We start from the raw sequence: 16,290 nt of genomic DNA, 5'->3' as shown, positions 1-16,290 counted from the left end.
TTTACTACATATTAACACTTTTCACATTGTCTCGTGTTACGTGGCTGCCAGTCCTCGGTTCATGCAAAATCTTAAGGTCCTCGCTCATGTCCAAGGCACCAAACCGACCAATAATTCAATAATCGATAACTAAAACTATAAATGTAGCTCTTCTTACTGGGCGATTGCATCAACTTAGATGCTTCTCCTGTGTTCTACTGTGCTGCTTGTATTGTCCCCACATACCGCAGCACGCGACAAGGGCTGGCAGACCATAAATGTAACCGTTTCAGAGAGAAATGCGACCAATGTGACGATCTCGCGTTATATCGATTCGATGGTGAATGACGAAACACGGAGATTTTCTAAGGTTTTTACTACATATTAACACTTTTCACATTTTCTCGTGTTACGTGGCTGCCAGTCCTCGGTTCATGCAAAATCTTAAGGTCCTCTGTCATGTCCAAGGCACCAAACCGACCAATAATTCAATAATCGATAACTAAAACTATAAATGTAGCTCTTCTTACTGGGCGATTGCATCAACTTAGATGCTTCTCCTGTGTTCTACTGTGCTGCTTGTATTGTCCCCACATACCGCAGCACGCGACAAGGGCTGGCAGACCATAAATGTAACCGTTTCAGAGAGAAATGCGACCAATGTGACGATCTCGCGTTATATCGATTCGATGGTGAATGACGAAACACGGAGATTTTCTAAGGTTTTTACTACATATTAACACTTTTCACATTTTCTCGTGTTACGTGGCTGCCAGTCCTCGGTTCATGCAAAATCTTAAGGTCCTCGGTCATGTCCAAGGCACCAAACCGACCAATAATTCAATAATCGATAACTAAAACTATAAATGTAGCTCTTCTTACTGGGCGATTGCATCAACTTAGATGCTTCTCCTGTGTTCTACTGTGCTGCTTGTATTGTCCCCACATACCGCAGCACGCGACAAGGGCTGGCAGACCATAAATGTAACCGTTTCAGAGAGAAATGCGACCAATGTGACGATCTCGCGTTATATCGATTCGATGGTGAATGACGAAACACGGAGATTTTCTAAGGTTTTTACTACATATTAACACTTTTCACATTTTCTCGTGTTACGTGGCTGCCAGTCCTCGGTTCATGCAAAATCTTAAGGTCCTCTGTCATGTCCAAGGCACCAAACCGACCAATAATTCAATAATCGATAACTAAAACTATAAATGTAGCTCTTCTTACTGGGCGATTGCATCAACTTAGATGCTTCTCCTGTGTTCTACTGTGCTGCTTGTATTGTCCCCACATACCGTAGCACGCGACAAGGGCTGGCAGACCATAAATGTAACCGTTTCAGAGAGAAATGCGACCAATGTGACGATCTCGCGTTATATCGATTCGATGGTGAATGACGAAACACGGAGATTTTCTAAGGTTTTTACTACATATTAACACTTTTCACATTTTCTCGTGTTACGTGGCTGCCAGTCCTCGGTTCATGCAAAATCTTAAGGTCCTCGCTCATGTCCAAGGCACCAAACCGACCAATAATTCAATAATCGATAACTAAAACTATAAATGTAACTCTTCTTACTGGGCGATTGCATCAACTTAGATGCTTCTCCTGTGTTCTACTGTGCTGCTTGTATTGTCCCCACATACCGCAGCACGCGACAAGGGCTGGCAGACCATAAATGTAACCGTTTCAGAGAGAAATGCGACCAATGTGACGTTCTCGCGTTATATCGATTCGATGGTGAATGACGAAACACGGAGATTTTCTAAGGTTTTTACTACATATTAACACTTTTCACATTTTCTCGTGTTACGTGGCTGCCAGTCCTCGGTTCATGCAAAATCTTAAGGTCCTCGGTCATGTCCAAGGCACCAAACCGACCAATAATTCAATAATCGATAACTAAAACTATAAATGTAGCTCTTCTTACTGGGCGATTGCATCAACTTAGATGCTTCTCCTGTGTTCTACTGTGCTGCTTGTATTGTCCCCACATACCGCAGCACGCGACAATGGCTGGCAGACCATAAATGTAACCGTTTCAGAGAGAAATGCGACCAATGTGACGATCTCGCGTTATATCGATTCGATGGTGAATGACGAAACACGGAGATTTTCTAAGCTTTTTACTACATATTAACAATTTTCACATTTTCTCGTTTTACGTGGCTGCCAGTCCTCGGTTCATGCAAAATCTTAAGGTCCTCGGTCATGTCCAAGGCACCAAACCGACCAATAATTCAATAATCGATAACTAAAACTATAAATGTAGCTCTTCTTACTGGGCGATTGCATCAACTTAGATGCTTCTCCTGTGTTCTACTGTGCTGCTTGTATTGTCCCCACATACCGCAGCACGCGACAAGGGCTGGCAGACCATAAATGTAACCGTTTCAGAGAGAAATGCGACCAATGTGACGATCTCGCGTTATATCGATTCGATGGTGAATGACGAAACACGGAGATTTTCTAAGGTTTTTACTACATATTAACACTTTTCACATTTTCTCGTGTTACGTGGCTGCCAGTCCTCGGTTCATGCAAAATCTTAAGGACCTCTGTCATGTCCAAGGCACCAAACCGTCCAATAATTCAATAATCGATAACTAAAACTATAAATGTAGCTCTTCTTACTGGGCGATTGCATCAACTTAGATGCTTCTCCTGTGTTCTACTGTGCTGCTTGTATTGTCCCCACATACCGCAGCACGCGACAAGGGCTGGCAGACCATAAATGTAACCGTTTCAGAGAGAAATGCGACCAATGTGACGATCTCGCGTTATATCGATTCGATGGTGAATGACGAAACACGGAGATTTTCTAAGGTTTTTACTACATATTAACACTTTTCACATTTTCTCGTGTTACGTGGCTGCCAATCCTCGGTTCATGCAAAATCTTAAGGTCCTCGGTCATGTCCAAGGCACCAAACCAACCAATAATTCAATAATCGATAACTAAAACTATAAGTGTAGCTCTTCTTACTGGGCGATTGCATCAACTTAGATGCTTCTCCTGTGTTCTACTGTGTTGCTTGTATTGTCCCCACATACCGCAGCACGCGACAAGGGCTGGCAGACCATAAATGTAACCGTTTCAGAGAGAAATGCGACCAATGTGACGATCTCGCGTTATATCGATTCGATGGTGAATGACGAAACACGGAGATTTTCTAAGGTTTTTACAACATATTAACACTTTTCACATTTTCTCGTGTTACGTGGCTGCCAGTCCTCGGTTCATGCAAAATCTTAAGGTCCTCGGTCATGTCCAAGGCACCAAACCGACCAATAATTTAATAATCGATAACTAAAACTATAAATGTAGCTCTTCTTACTGGGCGATTGCATCAACTTAGATGCTTCTCCTGTGTTCTACTGTGTTGCTTGTATTGTCCCCACATACCGCAGCACGCGACAAGGGCTGGCAGACCATAAATGTAACCGTTTCAGAGAGAAATGCGACCAATGTGACGATCTCGCGTTATATCGATTCGATGGTGAATGACGAAACACGGAGATTTTCTAAGGTTTTTACTACATATTAACACTTTTCACATTTTCTCGTGTTACGTGGGTACCAGTCCTCGGTTCATGCAAAATCTTAAGGTCCTCGGTCATGTCCAAGGCACCAAACCGACCAATAATTCAATAATCGATAACTAAAACTATAAATGTAGCTCTTCTTACTGGGCGATTGCATCAACTTAGATGCTTCTCCTGTGTTCTACTGTGCTGCTTGTATTGTCCCCACATACCGCAGCACGCGACAAGGGCTGGCAGACCATAAATGTAACCGTTTCAGAGAGAAATGCGACCAATGTGACGATCTCGCGTTATATCGATTCGATGGTGAATGACGAAACACGGAGATTTACTAAGGTTTTTACTACATATTAACACTTTTCACATTTTCTCGTGTTACGTGGCTGCCAGTCCTCGGTTCATGCAAAATCTTAAGGTCCTCGGTCATGTCCAAGGCACCAAACCGACCAATAATTCAATAATCGATAACTAAAACTATAAATGTAGCTCTTCTTACTGGGCGATTGCATCAACTTAGATGCTTCTCCTGTGTTCTACTGTGCTGCTTGTATTGTCCCCACATACCGCAGCACGCGACAAGGGCTGGCAGACCATAAATGTAACCGTTTCAGAGAGAAATGCGACCAATGTGACGATCTCGCGTTATATCGATTCGATGGTGAATGACGAAACACGGAGATTTTCTAAGGTTTTTACTACATATTAACACTTTTCACATTTTCTCGTGTTACGTGGCTGCCAGTCCTCGGTTCATGCAAAATCTTAAGGTCCTCGCTCATGTCCAAGGCACCAAACCGACCAATAATTCAATAATCGATAACTAAAACTATAAATGTAGCTCTTCTTACTGGGCGATTGCATCAACTTAGATGCTTCTCCTGTGTTCTACTGTGCTGCTTGTATTGTCCCCACATACCGCAGCACGCGACAAGGGCTGGCAGACCATAAATGTAACCGTTTCAGAGAGAAATGCCACCAATGTGACGATCTCGCGTTATATCGATTCGATGGTGAATGACGAAACACGGAGATTTTCTAAGGTTTTTACTACATATTAACACTTTTCACATTTTCTCGTGTTACGTGGCTGCCAGTCCTCGGTTCATGCAAAATCTTAAGGTCCTCGGTCATGTCCAAGGCACCAAACCGACCAATAATTCAATAATCGATAACTAAAACTATAAATGTAGCTCTTCTTACTGGGCGATTGCATCAACTTAGATGCTTCTCCTGTGTTCTACTGTGCTGCTTGTATTGTCCCCACATACCGCAGCACGCGACAAGGGCTGGCAGACCATAAATGTAACCGTTTCAGAGAGAAATGCGACCAATGTGACGATCTCGCGTTATATCGATTCGATGGTGAATGACGAAACACGGAGATTTTCTAAGGTTTTTACTACATATTAACACTTTTCACATTTTCTCGTGTTACGTGGCTGCCAGTCCTCGGTTCATGCAAAATCTTAAGGTCCTCTGTCATGTCCAAGGCACCAAACCGACCAATAATTCAATAATCGATAACTAAAACTATAAATGTAGCTCTTCTTACTGGGCGATTGCATCAACTTAGATGCTTCTCCTGTGTTCTACTGTGCTGCTTGTATTGTCCCCATATACCGTAGCACGCGACAAGGGCTGGCAGACCATAAATGTAACCGTTTCAGAGAGAAATGCGACTAATGTGACGATCTCGCGTTATATCGATTCGATGGTGAATGACGAAACACGGAGATTTTCTAAGGTTTTTACTACATATTAACACTTTTCACATTTTCTCGTGTTACGTGGCTGCCAGTCCTCGGTTCATGCAAAATCTTAAGGTCCTCGCTCATGTCCAAGGCACCAAACCGACCAATAATTCAATAATCGATAACTAAAACTATAAATGTAGCTCTTCTTACTGGGCGATTGCATCAACTTAGATGCTTCTCCTGTGTTCTACTGTGCTGCTTGTATTGTCCCCACATACCGCAGCACGCGACAAGAGCTGGCAGACCATAAATGTAACCGTTTCAGAGAGAAATGCGACCAATGTGACGATCTCGCGTTATATCGATTCGATGGTGAATGACGAAACACGGAGATTTTCTAAGGTTTTTACTACATATTAACACTTTTCACATTTTCTCGTGTTACGTGGCTGCCAGTCCTCGGTTCATGCAAAATCTTAAGGTCCTCGGTCATGTCCAAGGCACCAAACCGACCAATAATTCAATAATCGATAACTAAAACTATAAATGTAGCTCTTCTTACTGGGCGATTGCATCAACTTAGATGCTTCTCCTGTGTTCTACTGTGCTGCTTGTATTGTCCCCACATACCGCAGCACGCGACAATGGCTGGCAGACCATAAATGTAACCGTTTCAGAGAGAAATGCGACCAATGTGACGATCTCGCGTTATATCGATTCGATGGTGAATGACGAAACACGGAGATTATCTAAGGTTTTTACAACATATTAACGCTTTTCACATATTCTCGTGTTACGTGGCTGCCAGTCCTCGGTTCATGCAAAATCTTAAGGTCCTCGCTCATGTCCAAGGCACCAAACCGACCAATAATTCAATAATCGATAACTAAAACTATAAATGTAGCTCTTCTTACTGGGCGATTGCATCAACTTAGATGCTTCTGTGTTCTACTGTGTTGCTTGTATTGTCCCCACATCCCGCAGCACGCGACAAGGGCTGGCAGACCATAAATGTAACCGTTTCAGAGAGAAATGCGACCAATGTGACGATCTCGCGTTATATCGATTCGATGGTGAATGACGAAACACGGAGATTTACTAAGGTTTTTACTACATATTAACACTTTTCACATTTTCTCGTGTTACGTGGCTGCCAGTCCTCGGTTCATGCAAAATCTTAAGGTCCTCGGTCATGTCCAAGGCACCAAACCGACCAATAATTCAATAATCGATAACTAAAACTATAAATGTAGCTCTTCTTACTGGGCGATTGCATCAACTTAGATGCTTCTCCTGTGTTCTACTGTGCTGCTTGTATTGTCCCCACATACCGCAGCACGCGACAAGGGCTGGCAGACCATAAATGTAACCGTTTCAGAGAGAAATGCGACCAATGTGACGATCTCGCGTTATATCGATTCGATGGTGAATGACGAAACACGGAGATTTTCTAAGGTTTTTACTACATATTAACACTTTTCACATTTTCTCGTGTTACGTGGCTGCCAGTCCTCGGTTCATGCAAAATCTTAAGGTCCTCTGTCATGTCCAAGGCACCAAACCGACCAATAATTCAATAATCGATAACTAAAACTATAAATGTAGCTCTTCTTACTGGGCGATTGCATCAACTTAGATGCTTCTCCTGTGTTCTACTGTGCTGCTTGTATTGTCCCCACATACCGCAGCACGCGACAAGGGCTGGCAGACCATAAATGTAACCGTTTCAGAGAGAAATGCGACTAATGTGACGATCTCGCGTTATATCGATTCGATGGTGAATGACGAAACACGGAGATTTTCTAAGGTTTTTACTACATATTAACACTTTTCACATTTTCTCGTGTTACGTGGCTGCCAGTCCTCGGTTCATGCAAAATCTTAAGGTCCTCGCTCATGTCCAAGGCACCAAACCGACCAATAATTCAATAATCGATAACTAAAACTATAAATGTAGCTCTTCTTACTGGGCGATTGCATCAACTTAGATGCTTCTGTGTTCTACTGTGTTGCTTGTATTGTCCCCACATCCCGCAGCACGCGACAAGGGCTGGCAGACCATAAATGTAACCGTTTCAGAGAGAAATGCGACCAATGTGACGATCTCGCGTTATATCGATTCGATGGTGAATGACGAAACACGGAGATTTACTAAGGTTTTTACTACATATTAACACTTTTCACATTTTCTCGTGTTACGTGGCTGCCAGTCCTCGGTTCATGCAAAATCTTAAGGTCCTCGGTCATGTCCAAGGCACCAAACCGACCAATAATTCAATAATCGATAACTAAAACTATAAATGTAGCTCTTCTTACTGGGCGATTGCATCAACTTAGATGCTTCTCCTGTGTTCTACTGTGCTGCTTGTATTGTCCCCACATACCGCAGCACGCGACAAGGGCTGGCAGACCATAAATGTAACCGTTTCAGAGAGAAATGCGACCAATGTGACGATCTCGCGTTATATCGATTCGATGGTGAATGACGAAACACGGAGATTTTCTAAGGTTTTTACTACATATTAACACTTTTCACATTTTCTCGTGTTACGTGGCTGCCAGTCCTCGGTTCATGCAAAATCTTAAGGTCCTCGCTCATGTCCAAGGCACCAAACCGACCAATAATTCAATAATCGATAACTAAAACTATAAATGTAGCTCTTCTTACTGGGCGATTGCATCAACTTAGATGCTTCTCCTGTGTTCTACTGTGCTGCTTGTATTGTCCCCACATACCGCAGCACGCGACAAGGGCTGGCAGACCATAAATGTAACCGTTTCAGAGAGAAATGCGACCAATGTGACGATCTCGCGTTATATCGATTCGATGGTGAATGACGAAACACGGAGATTTTCTAAGGTTTTTACTACATATTAACACTTTTCACATTTTCTCGTGTTACGTGGCTGCCAGTCCTCTGTTCATGCAAAATCTTAAGGTCCTCTGTCATGTCCAAGGCACCAAACCGACCAATAATTCAATAATCGATAACTAAAACTATAAATGTAGCTCTTCTTACTGGGCGATTGCATCAACTTAGATGCTTCTCCTGTGTTCTACTGTGCTGCTTGTATTGTCCCCACATACCGCAGCACGCGACAAGGGCTGGCAGACCATAAATGTAACCGTTTCAGAGAGAAATGCGACCAATGTGACGATCTCGCGTTATATCGATTCGATGGTGAATGACGAAACACGGAGATTTTCTAAGGTTTTTACTACATATTAACACTTTTCACATTTTCTCGTGTTACGTGGCTGCCAGTCCTCGGTTCATGCAAAATCTTAAGGTCCTCGCTCATGTCCAAGGCACCAAACCGACCAATAATTCAATAATCGATAACTAAAACTATAAATGTAGCTCTTCTTACTGGGCGATTGCATCAACTTAGATGCTTCTCCTGTGTTCTACTGTGCTGCTTGTATTGTCCCCACATACCGCAGCACGCGACAAGAGCTGGCAGACCATAAATGTAACCGTTTCAGAGAGAAATGCGACCAATGTGACGATCTCGCGTTATATCGATTCGATGGTGAATGACGAAACACGGAGATTTTCTAAGGTTTTTACTACATATTAACACTTTTCACATTATCTCGTGTTACGTGGCTGCCAGTCCTCGGTTCATGCAAAATCTTAAGGTCCTCGGTCATGTCCAAGGCACCAAACCGACCAATAATTCAATAATCGATAACTAAAACTATAAATGTAGCTCTTCTTACTGGGCGATTGCATCAACTTAGATGCTTCTCCTGTGTTCTACTGTGCTGCTTGTATTGTCCCCACATACCGCAGCACGCGACAATGGCTGGCAGACCATAAATGTAACCGTTTCAGAGAGAAATGCGACCAATGTGACGATCTCGCGTTATATCGATTCGGTGGTGAATGACGAAACACGGAGATTATCTAAGGTTTTTACAACATATTAACGCTTTTCACATATTCTCGTGTTACGTGGCTGCCAGTCCTCGGTTCATGCAAAATCTTAAGGTCCTCGCTCATGTCCAAGGCACCAAACCGACCAATAATTCAATAATCGATAACTAAAACTATAAATGTAGCTCTTCTTACTGGGCGATTGCATCAACTTAGATGCTTCTGTGTTCTACTGTGTTGCTTGTATTGTCCCCACATCCCGCAGCACGCGACAAGGGCTGGCAGACCATAAATGTAAACGTTTCAGAGAGAAATGCGACCAATGTGACGATCTCGCGTTATATCGATTCGATGGTGAATGACGAAACACGGAGATTTTCTAAGGTTTTTACTTCATATTAACATTTTCTCGTGTTACGTGGCTGCCAGTCCTCGGTTCATGCAAAATCTTAAGGTCCTCGGTCATGTCCAAGGCACCAAACCGACCAATAATTCAATAATCGATAACTAAAACTATAAATGTAGCTCTTCTTACTGGGCGATTGCATCAACTTAGATGCTTCTCCTGTGTTCTACTGTGCTGCTTGTATTGTCCCCACATACCGCAGCACGCGACAAGGGCTGGCAGACCATAAATGTAACCGTTTCAGAGAGAAATGCGACCAATGTGACGATCTCGCGTTATATCGATTCGATGGTGAATGACGAAACACGGAGATTTTCTAAGGTTTTTACTACATATTAACACTTTTCACATTTTCTCGTGTTACGTGGCTGCCAATCCTCGGTTCATGCAAAATCTTAAGGTCCTCGGTCATGTCCAAGGCACCAAACCGACTAATAATTCAATAATCGATAACTAAAACTATAAATGTAGCTCTTCTTACTGGGCGATTGCATCAACTTAGATGCTTCTCCTGTGTTCTACTGTGCTGCTTGTATTGTCCCCACATACCGCAGCACGCGACAAGGGCTGGCAGACCATAAATGTAACCGTTTCAGAGAGAAATGCGACCAATGTGACGATCTCGCGTTATATCGATTCGATGGTGAATGACGAAACACGGAGATTTTCTAAGGTTTTTACTACATATTAACACTTTTCACATTTTCTCGTGTTACGTGGCTGCCAGTCCTCGGTTCATGCAAAATCTTAAGGTCCTCGGTCATGTCCAAGGCACCAAGCCGACCAATAATTCAATAATCGATAACTAAAACTATAAATGTAGCTCTTCTTACTGGGCGATTGCATCAACTTAGATGCTTCTCCTGTGTTCTACTGTGCTGCTTGTATTGTCCCCACATACCGCAGCACGCGACAAGGGCTGGCAGACCATAAATGTAACCGTTTCAGAGAGAAATGCGACCAATGTGACGATCTCGCGTTATATCGATTCGATGGTGAATGACGAAACACGGAGATTTTCTAAGGTTTTTACTACATATTAACACTTTTCACATTTTCTCGTGTTACGTGGCTGCCAATCCTCGGTTCATGCAAAATCTTAAGGTCCTCGGTCATGTCCAAGGCACCAAACCGACCAATAATTCAATAATCGATAACTAAAACTATAAGTGTAGCTCTTCTTACTGGGCGATTGCATCAACTTAGATGCTTCTCCTGTGTTCTACTGTGTTGCTTGTATTGTCCCCACATCCCGCAGCACGCGACAAGGGCTGGCAGACCATAAATGTAACCGTTTCAGAGAGAAATGCGACCAATGTGACGATCTCGCGTTATATCGATTCGATGGTGAATGACGAAACACGGAGATTTTCTAAGGTTTTTACAACATATTAACACTTTTCACATTTTCTCGTGTTACGTGGCTGCCAGTCCTCGGTTCATGCAAAATCTTAAGGTCCTCGCTCATGTCCAAGGCACCAAACCGACCAATAATTCAATAATCGATAACTAAAACTATAAATGTAGCTCTTCTTACTGGGCGATTGCATCAACTTAGATGCTTCTCCTGTGTTCTACTGTGCTGCTTGTATTGTCCCCACATACCGCAGCACGCGACAAGGGCTGGCAGACCATAAATGTAACCGTTTCAGAGAGAAATGCGACCAATGTGACGATCTCGCGTTATATCGATTCGATGGTGAATGACGAAACACGGAGATTTTCTAAGGTTTTTACTACATATTAACACTTTCTCGTGTTACGTGGCTGCCAGTCCTCGGTTCATGCAAAATCTTAAGGTCCTCGCTCATGTCCAAGGCACCAAACCGACCAATAATTCAATAATCGATAGCTAAAACTATAAATGTAGCTCTTCTTACTGGGCGATTGCATCAACTTAGATGCTTCTCCTGTGTTCTACTGTGCTGCTTGTATTGTCCCCACATACCGCAGCACGCGACAAGGGCTGGCAGACCATAAATGTAACCGTTTCAGAGAGAAATGCGACCAATGTGACGATCTCGCGTTATATCGATTCGATGGTGAATGACGAAACACAGAGATTTTCTAAGGTTTTTACTACATATTAACACTTTTCACATTTTCTCATGTTACGTGGCTGCCAGTCCTCGGTTCATGCAAAATCTTAAGGTCCTCGCCCATGTCCAAGGCACCAAACCGACCAATAATTCAATAATCGATAACTAAAACTATAAATGTAGCTCTTCTTACTGGGCGATTGCATCAACTTGGATGCTTCTCCTGTGTTCTACTGTGCTGCTTGTATTGTCCCCACGTACCGCAGCACGCGACAAGGGCTGGCAGACCATAAATGTAACCGTTTCAGAGAGAAATGCGACCAATGTGACGATCTCGCGTTATATCGATTCGATGGTGAATGACGAAACACGGAGATTTTCTAAGGTTTTTACTACATATTAACACTTTTCACATTTTCTCATGTTACGTGGCTGCCAGTCCTCGGTTCATGCAAAATCATAAGGTCCTCGCCCATGTCCAAGGCACCAAACCGACCAATAATTCAATAATCGATAACTAAAACTATAAATGTAGCTCTTCTTACTGGGCGATTGCATCAACTTAGATGCTTCTCCTGTGTTCTACTGTGTTGCTTGTATTGTCCCCACATCCCGCAGCACGCGACAAGGGCTGGCAGACCATAAATGTAACCGTTTCAGAGAGAAATGCGACCAATGTGACGATCTCGCGTTATATCGATTCTATGGTGAATGACGAAACACGGAGATTTTCTAAGGTTTTTACTACATATTAACACTTTTCACATTTTCTCGTGTTACGTGGCTGCCAGTCCTCGGTTCATGCAAAATCTTAAGGTCCTCTGTCATGTCCAAGGCACCAAACCGACCAATAATTCAATAATCGATAACTAAAACTATAAATGTAGCTCTTCTTACTGGGCGATTGCATCAACTTAGATGCTTCTCCTGTGTTCTACTGTGCTGCTTGTATTGTCCCCATATACCGTAGCACGCGACAAGGGCTGGCAGACCATAAATGTAACCGTTTCAGAGAGAAATGCGACTAATGTGACGATCTCGCGTTATATCGATTCGATGGTGAATGACGAAACACGGAGATTTTCTAAGGTTTTTACTACATATTAACACTTTTCACATTTTCTCGTGTTACGTGGCTGCCAGTCCTCGGTTCATGCAAAATCGTAAGGTCCTCGCTCATGTCCAAGGCACCAAACCGACCAATAATTCAATAATCGATAACTAAAACTATAAATGTAGCTCTTCTTACTGGGCGATTGCATCAACTTAGATGCTTCTCCCGTGTTCTACTGTGCTGCTTGTATTGTCCCCACATACAGCAGCACGCGACAAGGGCTGGCAGACCATAAATGTAACCGTTTCAGAGAGAAATGCGACAAATGTGACGATCTCGCGTTATATCCATTCGATGGTAAATGACGAAACACGGAGATTTTCAAAGGTTTTTACTACATATTAACACTTTTCACATTTTCTCGTGTTACGTGGCTGCCAGTCCTCGGTTCATGCAAAATCTTAAGGTCCTCGGTTATGTCCAAGGCACCAAACCGACCAATAATTCAATAATCGATAACTAAAACTATAAATGTAGCTCTTCTTACTGGGCGATTGCATCAACTTAGATGCTTCTCCTGTGTTCTACTGTGCTGCTTGTATTGTCCCCACATACCGCAGCACGCGACAGTGGCTGGCAGACCATAAATGTAACCGTTTCAGAGAGAAATGCGACCAATGTGACGATCTCGCGTTATATCGATTCGATGGTGAATGACGAAACACGGAGATTTTCTAAGGTTTTTACTACATATTAACGCTTTTCACATATTCTCGTGTTACGTGGCTGCCAGTCCTCGGTTCATGCAACATCTTAAGGTCCTCGCTCATGTCCAAGGCACCAAACCGACCAATAATTCAATAATCGATAACTAAAACTATAAATGTAGCTCTTCTTACTGGGCGATTGCATCAACTTAGATGCTTCTCCTGTGTTCTACTGTGCTGCTTGTATTGTCCCCACATACCGCAGCACGCGACAAGGGCTGGCAGACCATAAATGTAACCGTTTCAGAGAGAAATGCGACCAATGTGACGATCTCGCGTTATATCGATTCGATGGTGAATGACGAAACACGGAGATTTTCTAAGGTTTTTACTACATATTAACACTTTTCAAATTTTCTCGTGTTACGTGGCTGCCAATCCTCGGTTCATGCAAAATCTTAAGGTCCTCGGTCATGTCCAAGGCACCAAAAAAAAAAAAAAAAGCTCCGTCTTTAGGCCACAAGTGGCCCTTCCGGGACCGTCCGGCCGCCGTGTCATCTTCCGAGGAAGATGCGGATAAGGAGGGGCGTGTGGTCAGCACACCGCACTCCCGACCGTTAGGACGGTATTCTTTGACCGAAGCCGCTACTAATCGGTCGAGTAGCTCCTCAATTGGCATCACGAGGCTGAGTGCAACCCGAAAAATGGCAACAGCACATGGCGGCGGGATGGTGACCCATCCAAGCGCCGGCCACGCCCGACAGCGCTTAACTTCGGTGATCTCACGGGAACCGGTGTAGCCACTGCGGCAAGGCCGTTGCCTCCAAGGCACCAAACCGACCAATAATTCAATAATCGATAACTAAAACTATAAGTGTAGCTCTTCTTACTGGGCGATTGCATCAACTTAGATGCTTCTCCTGTGTTCTACTGTGTTGCTTGTATTGTCCCCACATCCCGCAGCACGCGACAAGGGCTGGCAGACCATAAATGTAACCGTTTCAGAGAGAAATGCGACCAATGTGACGATCTCGCGTTATATCGATTCGATGGTGAATGACGAAACACGGAGATTTTCTAAGGTTTTTACTACATATTAACACTTTTCACATTATCTCGTGTTACGTGGCTGCCAGTCCTCGGTTCATGCAAAATCTTAAGGTCCTCGGTCATGTCCATGGCACCAAACCGACCAATAATTCAATAATCGATAACTAAAACTATAAATGTAGCTCTTCTTACTGGGCGATTGCATCAACTTAGATGCTTCTCCTGTGTTCTACTGTGCTGCTCCTTTTATTGTCCCCACATACCGCAGCACGCGACAAGGGCTGGCAGACCATAAATGTAACCGTTTCAGAGAGAAATGCGACCAATGTGACGATCTCGCGTTATATCGATTCGATGGTGAATGACGAAACACGGAGATTTTCTAAGGTTTTTACTACATATTAACACTTTTCACATTTTCTCGTGTTACGTGGCTGCCAGTCCTCGGTTCATGCAAAATCTTAAGGTCCTCGCTCATGTCCAAGGCACCAAACCGACCAATAATTCAATAATCGATACTAAAACTATAAATGTAGCTCTTCTTACTGGGCGATTGCATCAACTTAGATGCTTCTCCTGTGTTCTACTGTGCTGCTTGTATTGTCCCCACATACCGCAGCACGCGACAAGGGCTGGCAGACCATAAATGTAACCGTTTCAGAGAGAAATGCGACCAATGTGACGATCTCGCGTTATATCGATTCGATGGTGAATGACGAAACACGGAGATTTTCTAAGGTTTTTACTACTTATTAACGCTTTTCACATTTTCTCGTGTTACGTGGCTGCCAGTCCTCGGTTCATGCAAAATCTTAAGGTCCTCGGTCATGTCCAAGGCACCAAACCGACCAATAATTCAATAATCGATAACTAAAACTATAAAAGTAGCTCTTCTTACTGGGCGATTGCATCAACTTAGATGCTTCTCCTGTGTTCTACTGTGCTGCTTGTATTGTCCCCACATCCCGCAGCACGCGACAAGGGCTGGCAGACCATAAATGTAACCGTTTCAGAGAGAAATGCGACCAATGTGACGATCTCGCGTTATATCGATTCGATGGTGAATGACGAAACACGGAGATTTTCTAAGGTTTTTACCACATATTAACACTTTTCACATTATCTCGTGTTACGTGGCTGCCAGTCCTCGGTTCATGCAAAATCTTAAGGTCCTCTGTCATGTCCAAGGCACCAAACCGACTAATAATTCAATAATCGATAACTAAAACTATAAATGTAGCTCTTCTTACTGGGCGATTGCATCAACTTAGATGCTTCTCCTGTGTTCTACTGTGCTGCTTGTATTGTCCCCACATACCGCAGCACGCGACAAGGGCTGGCAGACCATAAATGTAACCGTTTCAGAGAGAAATGCGACCAATGTGACGATCTCGCGTTATATCGATTCGATGGTGAATGACGAAACACGGAGATTTTCTAAGGTTTTTACTACATATTAACACTTTTCACATTTTCTCGTGTTACGTGGCTGCCAATCCTCGGTTCATGCAAAATCTTAAGGTCCTCGGTCATGTCCAAGGCACCAAACCGACCAATAATTCAATAATCGATAACTAAAACTATAAGTGTAGCTCTTCTTACTGGGCGATTGCATCAACTTAGATGCTTCTCCTGTGTTCTACTGTGTTGCTTGTATTGTCCCCACATCCCGCAGCACGCGACAAGGGCTGGCAGACCATAAATGTAACCGTTTCAGAGAGAAATGCAACCAATGTGACAATCTCGCGTTATATCGATTCGATGGTGAATGACGAAACACGGAGATTTTCTAAGGTTTTTACTACATATTAACACTTTTCACATTTTCTCGTGTTACGTGGCTGCCAGTCCTCGGTTCATGCAAAATCTTAAGGTCCTCTGTCATGTCCAAGGCACCAAACCGACCAATAATTCAATAATCGATAA

This window comes from Schistocerca nitens, unplaced genomic scaffold (genome assembly GCF_023898315.1).
Source record: "Schistocerca nitens isolate TAMUIC-IGC-003100 unplaced genomic scaffold, iqSchNite1.1 HiC_scaffold_468, whole genome shotgun sequence".
Classification (NCBI taxonomy): Eukaryota; Metazoa; Arthropoda; class Insecta; order Orthoptera; family Acrididae; genus Schistocerca; species Schistocerca nitens.
This window is presented reverse-complemented; position numbering follows the sequence as displayed.